Here is a 9629-nt window from a genome sequence, read left to right as displayed (position 1 = left end):
GATTAGAGGACGAGGTCTGTGGACATGTCTGCCCCCCTCCTGCCAAATCTACATTCTGAACTGAGTTCAAAACCTTGACATAGCCCTGTAGCATGCTAACCGAAAGCTATTGTTTACCAATATGATGCTAACTGAAGCATAATGTTTAGGCCACATGGTTTGAGCCATATGATGCTAACTGAAGCTAATGTTTTAGCCCACATTGTTTACCAATATGATGCTAACTGAAAGCTAATGTTGTTAGCCACATTTTTTGCCCATATGATGCTAACTGAAGCTAATATTTAGTTCCCATTGTTTGCCACTATGATGCTACTGAAGCTAATGTTTAAGCCAATTGTTTAACCCCAATATGATGCTACCTGAAGCTACTGTTTAGCCACTTTGTTTCCAAATATCAGATGCTAACTGAAGCTAATGTTTAGCTAGCCACATTGTTTCCCAATATGAATGCTATGCTAACTGAAACGGTTTAACCTCACCTTGTGGTGTCAACAAGCAGAAGCTAAATTTGTCTGAACTCTTTTCTTTGGATTGATTTGACATGACGTGTGATCAGTTTGTCTCTGGTGTTGCTCATGTTAGTGAAAGTTAATAACCGTCGTCAAGGGGTTTGGACCAATCAGAATCAAGCAGATCAGTGAGAAAGCCGGGTAATGAAACCAGTCTAACTAATATAACAAGCAACATCCGGCATGGCTGAATGACCTAAAATATGTCATCCCACTCATTACAGTGTTTCATTTTCTTTGCTGTATATTTTAATCTTTTACATTTAAGTTGAACCCAAATTTAAGTTCTGTTTTTCATGTTAGTTAATCAGGTAAGTTAAAGTCATGTACACCTGCCCAGTGCATGCACAGTGAGTTACACCTGACAGTCACAGGTGCACTGTGAGCATCTTCTTCTACAGGCCTTTAGAGCATGTCTGCTATGTGTTTCTATCCATGCTTCCATGTAAAGACAGCTATTTAGCCACTGGAGCAGCTTTCTGAAGGTTTGGATCTAAGCATACTGCCCCCCCTCATGTCAGAGAATAAATATCTCACTATCTCCTGCTCATTATGGCAAGAACATGCTGATTACAGCCTGGATTTATGGGGCTCTGAGGAGGCCACACTCCCCCTGCTTTGGCCAGTGCTCTGCTGGAACTGGGTGGAAGTGGAGGATGAGTGAGACAGTGAGGAGGAGGAAGAGGAGGAGGAGGAGGAGGAGGAGGAGGAGGAGGGCTCGAGACGAGGATGATAAGGACGAAGGAAAAACTTTAAATTCATCTAGAATACTGTAAGCTATTTGTTATATCTATAGGGCTCTGATGAATTTAGTGTTGAAGGTGGATAAATGAAAGTGTTGTGGTGTTGATGAGTTGTTGTTGATGGCGGTGTGCTAAATAAAGCTGGAAGGTCTTGTTCAGACAGAGCCTCATGTTATTTTATTATATTGATAAAGTATAGGCGTCATTGAAAACCCTCGGTTACATTGGTGGCAGCGGTGGGATCAGCTCAACTTTTACCCATCGAAAGAGAGTGTGTGTGAGCTCAATGAACCAAACAACAATCAGTTTGTTAGCTAGTGTTAGCTCCCGCTAACTCTGTGTAGCTTATTTGAGTGCAGCGTTTAGTTAGCCCGAGCCTGTGCAATGTCTACCTGTGGACTTTAATCATTATCCACCGTAGTTAGAGAGGTTAGAGGTCTAACAAAACTAAAATCCTCAGAGCCCTATAGATGTAAAAAAAAATAGCTTACAAAACTAAATTTGGCACCTTGTAATTTTCTCATTAATACTGCAGCCAGCAGAACTTTTCATGGCACCAGATCTACAGCAAGAACTGCAGATCCCCACTCTCTTGCAGGCTCCTCTCTGAGATCCCCTCCACCGTCAGAAGGAAGTGACGTCAGGATTAAGAGAGTGGAGGTCTGCAGCTGGACCCCTCTTGGTTTGATTACCTTGGTGAACCTGATTCCTCAATAGTGTTACATTGAAAAAACAAAGTATAACAAAGCACTTCATCAATAACACAACATAAATTGGTGGACACCTCCGTTTGGTGTAATGATCTCATCTGTTTTCATTTCCTCCAGAGAGACACTATTGTTTGATTTGTGCTTCAGTCCTATCACAACCTCTGTGTTTACAATCATTGTTGTTTTAAAACAGGGATAGAGGTCGGATCAATTCAAGGTTTAAAGAGTCACAGCAATATGATTCACTTCATATTACATGCAGCACATGAAGGTAAAGTATGTTCATTTAAGTTTCATGATAACTGTTTTACGGTTATTTAGTTATTTTTGATCTGATGGTGTTTAAAGTGATTCAAACAGTCTAAAGTTAACTGTCTTATGCTACGATATCTAAACATCAAGAGTCTGAGTAAGAGGGAATCTACCAGTGGTGGACAAAGTACACAGCTTCATTACTTAGGTCAAGGTATAGATCCTCCTTGTTAAATATTACTCCAATACAAGAGAAACAAACGAGAGGTTGCTCAGGCCATTTTTGAAGCTGTGGGGCTCGATGATGTACCAAGGTGGCAAAGGTCCAAAAGGCAAAGAAAAGACCTCCACTGAAGAAAATACATCATGAAAAACGACTGGAATGGGCTCAACAATACATGAAGTCCGACTTCTCCAAAGTTATATTCACTGATGAGTGTCTTAAGCCTAAGTTACAACGTAATTCTTAAATTATTATTGTTTGCTTCTACAGTCATGGCCAAAAGTTTTGAGAATGACACAAATATTACATTTTCACAAAGTCTGCTGTTTTAGTTTTTTACAATGGCAATTTGCATATACTCCAGAATGTTATGAGGAGTGATCAGCTCAACTGCAATTAATTGCAAAGTCCCTCTTTGGCTTGAAAATGAACTTTATCACCAAAAACACATTTCCACTGCATTTCAGCCCTGCCACAAAAGGACCAGCTAACATCATTTCAATGACACACAGGTGTCACACACATTAACACAGGTGTGGGTGTTGATGAGGACAAGGCTGGCGATCAGTCTGTCATGATTGAGTGACTGGACACTTTAAAAGGAAGATGGTGCATGACACAATTGTTCCTCATCTGTTAGCCATGGTTACCTGCAAGGAAACACGTGCAGCCATCATTGCATTGCACAAAAAGGGCCTAACAGGGAAGTTTATAGCAGCGAGTAAGATTGCACCTCAGTCAACCGTCTATTGAATTATCAAGAACTTCAAGGAGAGAGGTTCAATTGTTGCCAAACAGGCTCCAGGGCGCCCAAGAAAGTCCAGCAAGCGCCAGGACCGTCTCCTGAAGGTGTTACAGCTGCGGGATCGGACCACCACCAGTGCAGAGCTTGCTCAGGAATGGCAGCAGGCAGGTGTGAGTGCATCTGCACGCACAGTGAGGCAAAGACTTTTGGAGGAAGGCCTGGTGTCAAGAGGGCAGCAAAGAAGCCACTTCTCTCCAGTAAAAACATCAGGGACAGACTGATATTCTGCAGAAGGTACAGGGACTGGACTGCTGAGGACTGGGGTAAAGTCATTTTCTCTGATGAATCCCCTTTCCGATTGTTTGGGGCATCTGGAGGAAGGCTTGTTCGGAGAAGACGAGGTGAGCGCTACCATCAGTCCTGTCTCTTGCCAACAGTGAAGCATCCTGAGACCATTCATGTGTGGGGTTGCTTTTCGGTCAAGGGAGTGGGCTCTCTCACAATCTTGCCTAAAAACACAGCCATGAATAAAGAATGGTACCAGAACGTCCTCCGACACTAAGTAGGTGTAAGGTCCTCCGTAAAGTACCGGATGTCATAGGTCGTCGTTTTGAAAGGTGGAATGATTTGGAGGATGAGGAGATACAGAGGGTTCGACAAGATATATTACTTCGGCAACGTGTTATCAGAGAGAGATTACATCCTTTGGAAAAATATGATGACCAAGATTTGCACTCCAGAGTATTAATGTTGTAGTTGATCATTTTACCACTGGATGTCACTGTTATTATACACACTGTAGATTAACTTGATGAAGATTTACGTACCTCCTGTTGTTGTTCTGCGACAGTAACAGAAGTTTGTTTCAGCTGTTAGTCAGTTTCGAGATGATTAGGCACGAAAGAACACATGTAACAACCCCTGCATCAAAACTGGTGCTTTCCTCTGATTGGCTGCTGGAAGTGTAAACGTCATATCTGTGACAATGTTTTGGTTAGTTTGGATATTAGGGTCTACTAGTTAAGGTGAACCTTACGTTTTCATGGTGAAACCAAACAATCACACAACTTAGGTTACAAACTAACTAGTCTCAATGGGTACGGTTACATGATGTTTTTTAATTCTGAATTAATAATTCCGAATTAAATAATTCCGAATTAAAGTTTTCTCCTTCATGTTTAGATGGAAATAGTAATTCCGAATTGAGGTTTACACGGAAAACACATTTAATTGTTTGTATTCAATTCCTCTTAAGGTCTGGGGGTTGGGAGGTGTTCTGATTGGACAGGGGCGGGCGTGACGTAATTACGTTTACCGGAAGAAAACAGACTCCAGTTCCTGCTTCTTTCATTTTGGGTTACAACATGGAAGACCACACAATAAGTTCAAATGTCGCTTTGATTTTGACTATAGTTGTTAAAAAGCAGCTCGACACAAACGTACTGCTTCACTTTCGTCAGCTGAGGAGGAGAAGAGAGATAGACGACCGGAGAAGGGAGGCGGAAGACCGGACTGTGGCGATTCAAAGCCGGTTAGTGCAACAGCTGCTCTACCTCAGCCTGAAATATGAGCCCGCCAGCGCGGAGTATGTGCGTCATCGCGACAGGACAAGGGAACGAGCATGCTCAGAACGACCGGAATTACTTTAAAGCGGAATGAACGTATACATGATAGAGGAATTATTCAACTCCGATTCAAAATCAGAATAAACCAGACACTTACATCGAATTTAAGTTTAATTCGGAATTATCATTTTCATTCGGAATTAGGTGTTTACATGGTCATTTTAAATCTTTTTAAAGAGGATTTAATCTTAATTCGGAATTGAAAGTCTCATGTAAACGTAGCCAGTGTGTGGTTTAGGGATGACTTTACCCTCTAACTTAGGACACAACTTATGCAGAGCTGGTGCAACAGGCTGCAGATCTCAACCAGACTGAGAACTTGTGGTTAATAATAAAGAAGATGATTTACAGTGATGGTGAGAAATACAGCTCAAAGAGCATCTTTGGAAAGACATACAAGGTGCAGCTCACAGAGTCAGCAGAGAAGACATCAGAAACTAAATCAGTTTACAGTGACCTCTGACCCTCACTGAAAGAAAAGGAGCTTATATTGGACATTTGAGAAACACTTTAGATTTGAAATGTTTTAAAGACATTAAAAGTTTTATTTTCTATACAAATGTAAAGAAAACTGTTGTTTTTGTTGAAGTTTGAATACAGTTGTAGTAAATATTATGTCCAATAATAGAACATTAAAATGGTGCCTAGTTTTAGTTTTATTTTTACAAGTTATATGTTCTTATCACCACGTTGCATAATCATTTGTCACACTCATTTCTGCTGATTTTGAAATATTTTAAAAATACATCCAACATAATTTGAAAAGCATCATTTTAACCACACAGTTGAAGAAATATATTCACTATCTGACTTCCTAACAAATTTGAAAACGACTGTTAACATAGTTTTTAACATATTCATAAAAATGCAACTTACATAATAATTAGGAACAATGTTCGTCAGGTAAAAGTATTTACTAATAATGTATATCACTTCGCGCTGAGGATTGTCACGGGTTGCAAACGCCTCACTCACCACTGTGAGCTTTATGTCAGAGCCGACTGGCCATCCCTGAGTGTGCGCAGGCAAACACATTGGCTTCATCTAATTTACAAATGTCTACTTGGCTTGATCCCAATGTATTTATGTGTTTATCTTCAGAGATCAGGAAGTCACTATGCCTTGCGCTCCTGCGACACCTTGCGGATGTGTGTTCCCCGTGTTCGGACAGAGCTCGGTAAGAGAGCGTTCAGTTTTGCTGCTCCTACTGCTTGGAATAAACCCCAGAAGGACTTGAATCTGTCGGATCTCATCTCTCTGGACACCTTGAAGTCTATCTTAAATGAAAGACAGACCCCAGAACAGTGCCTGTGTTTTTAAATGCTGTTTTATATTCACAATCTGCACTTTACTTGAAAATAAGTTGCACTTTTTAAATTATTATTGTTTGCTTCTACAGTCATGGCCAAAAGTTTTGAGAATGACACAAATATTACATTTTCACAAAGTCTGCTGTTTTAGTTTTTATAATGGCAATTTGCATATACTCCAGAATGTTATGAGGAGTGATCAGCTCAACTGCAATTAATTGCAAAGTCACTCTTTGCCTTGAAAATGAACTTTATCACCAAAAACACATTTCCACTGCATTTCAGCCCTGCCACAAAAGGACCAGCTAACATCATTTCAATGACACACAGGTGTCACACACATTAACACAGGTGTGGGTGTTGATGAGGACAAGGCTGGCGATCAATCTGTCATGATTGAGTGACTGGACACTTTAAAAGGAAGATGGTGCATGACACCATTGTTCCTCATCTGTTAGCCATGGTTACCTGCAAGGAAACACGTGCAGCCATCATTGCATTGCACAAAAAGGGCCTAACAGGGAAGTTTATAGCAGCGAGTAAGATTGCACCTCAGTCAACCGTCTATTGAATTATCAAGAACTTCAAGGAGAGACGTTCAATTGTTGCCAAACAGGCTCCAGGGCGCCCAAGAAAGTCCAGCAAGCGCCAGGACGTCTCCTGAAGGTGTTACAGCTGCGGGATCGGGCCACCACCAGTGCAGAGCTTGCTCAGGAATGGCAGCAGGCAGGTGTGAGTGCATCTGCACGCACAGTGAGGCGAAGACTTTTGGAGGAAGGCCTGGTGTCAAGGAGGGCAGCAAAGAAGCCACTTCTCTCCAGTAAAAACATCAGGGACAGACTGATATTCTGCAGAAGGTACAAGGACTGGACTGCTGAGGACTGGGGTAAAGTCATTTTCTCTGATGAATCCCCTTTCCGATTGTTTGGGGCATCTGGAGGAAGGCTTGTTCGGAGAAGACGAGGTGAGCGCTACCATCAGTCCTGTCTCTTGCCAACAGTGAAGCATCCTGAGACCATTCATGTGTGGGGTTGCTTTTTGGTCAAGGGAGTGGGCTTTCTCACAATCTTGCCTAAAAACACAGCCATGAATAAAGAATGGTACCAGAACGTCCTCCGAGAGCAACTTCTCCCAACCTTCCAAGGGCAGTTTGGTGATGAAGAATGCCTTTTCCAGCATGATGGAGCACCTTGCCATAAAGCAAAAGTCATAACAAAATGGCTCGGGGAACAAAACATTAAGATTTTGGGCCCTTGGCCAGGAAACTCCCCAGATCTTAATCCCATTGAGAACTTGTGGTCAATCCTCAAGAGGCGGGTGGACAATCAAAAACCCACAAATTCTGACAAACTCCAAGCATTGATTATGCAAGAATGGACTGCCATCAGTCAGGATTTGGTCCAGAAGTTGATTGACAGCATGCCAGGGAGAATTGCAGAGGTCTTGAAAAAGAAGGGTCAACACTGCAAATATTGACTTATTGCATGAATTCTGTGTAATTCTCAATAAAAGCTTTTGATACTTATGAAATGCTTCTAATTGTATTTCATTATACCATAGAAACATCTGACAAAAACACCTAAAAACCCTGAAGCAGCAGACTTTGTGAAAATGTAATATTTGTGTCATTCTCAAAACTTTTGGCCATGACTGTACATACTGTCTGCATATATGTTCCATGTTGTTGAGTTGTGCCATTTATTCTGACGTGTGCTGCTGACCTCTTGGCCAGGTCGCCCTTGAAAATGAGGTCTTGATCTCAATGGGACTTATCTGGTTAAATAAAGGTTAAATAAAATAAAATAAATAACAGGACGACCATTCACTTTCTTTTTTTTTCTCTCTTTTTTTTTTTTTTCTTCTCTTTTCCCTTTTTTCCCCTTTTTTTCCTTTCTCCTTTTTTTTTTACAATCAATAACAAAACTACAAAGTAAGAAAGACAACTGAATGTGTTGATCTCATCACTTTAATAATTTCATCTTCACTCAAGTACATTAAACTTAGAAATCTAACAGTCATACATCCAAACATCGAACATGTTAACAGATCAACTCGAGTCGTTTTAGATTCAGTGAGTTAAAGTTACGTAAAGGTGCATGCACCTGTTTTCTGTTTCAGACTCGTCTATCAGCAAGACGACGTCTCTCCATCATTTTAATGTGACACAGGATTTATTCTCAGCCGGGGTTCTGGGTTTGGTCCGCTCCAGGGCACAGGTTTGGGATCATTCTACATCAGGAGAGTTTCAAAAACAAGAAGACAATGAAGGCTCAGCCAAAGCAGAGAGTCACCACAGCTTCAGTGCTTTAGGGCTGCTTCTTTATTCGTTTTTGGAATGCATAAGAGGAAGAATTCTTGGAAATGGGGAACGTATAATAAATATTGTTATAAGCAATATTTATTATTGCAAGAAATTACTAAGTGCCACACACTCCTGCTCCAAACGTCTCTGTGTTAATGTGCTGTCCGGACTGACTTTCACAAGGCCTCTGATCAATATCATGATACACATGATGTCACTGTGAGAACAGCTCAGGTTGTTAGTGTGTTTACTCTGGAACATTTGTAATCTGAGCTGCTGGCATCAGATTATCTCAGGATCATAGAGTATAAACATCATTGTGCTTTAAAGGTGTTCACAGTGCTCCACTAAGTGAGGGTTACAACGACATCTCTGACAGCAGCAGTATGCCAGCACTTGATTTATAATCCCTCACCTCGTAAAGGGTTCATCTGAAGGTTACAGGCACACACTTCAAGTAATTTCAGGTATGAAGACAAAGGATTCAATACTACTTAATCATAAATAAAGTACACAGTGATTTACAAGGAGTTCAAAAACTGTTTGCATCATCAAATGTTTTTGAAAAGTGACTCTGAGGCTGATGGGATGTAGCACTACATGAGAGCTGTGTTTGAGCAACATCTACAGGAGATGTCTAAGGCAAAGGACGCTCATATGTCGTCTTAGAGAGGACTGCTACCATCTCCGTTCTGCCCGACATTCACATAAAACAACAACTCCTCCGTATAGAAGGTTACATTTCAACTCATGAAATATGTGAAGGCTTTAAGTTAAATTAAAAATCACAAACAGATCATCTGGAGGTTAAATAAGAGTCTTTGTCCGTATGCTTTGGATGAATTGAGGTATTTCTAAGCATCGGGACGATCGTACAAAAGTGTTGGTATTGTAGCGGACTCGTGCTCAGGTGGGTTTCAAAGGGCTCAACAAGAGTCCTGGATCCTCTTCTAATAACAGAGAAAAATGCTAAATAGTTTCTGCTGCTGGACTCGGTCACCTTGATTGTCTGGCATGTGCTTAAAGTAAATCTGCAACTCCAGCAAACTGGTTCCAACAGGAGACTTAAGGCAACTGAGACTTCCATATCTACGTTTTCAGGCATGTGACACGGCATGCTGACACAGCACGGTCACGGGGATGAGACAGATAAACACCGGAGGAACAGAAATCTGAACTGTTCAAAATCTCTGTAGGAACATGTCAG

This window comes from Notolabrus celidotus, chromosome 13 (assembly GCF_009762535.1).
Source record: "Notolabrus celidotus isolate fNotCel1 chromosome 13, fNotCel1.pri, whole genome shotgun sequence".
NCBI classification, from domain to species: domain Eukaryota; kingdom Metazoa; phylum Chordata; class Actinopteri; order Labriformes; family Labridae; genus Notolabrus; species Notolabrus celidotus.
This window is presented reverse-complemented; position numbering follows the sequence as displayed.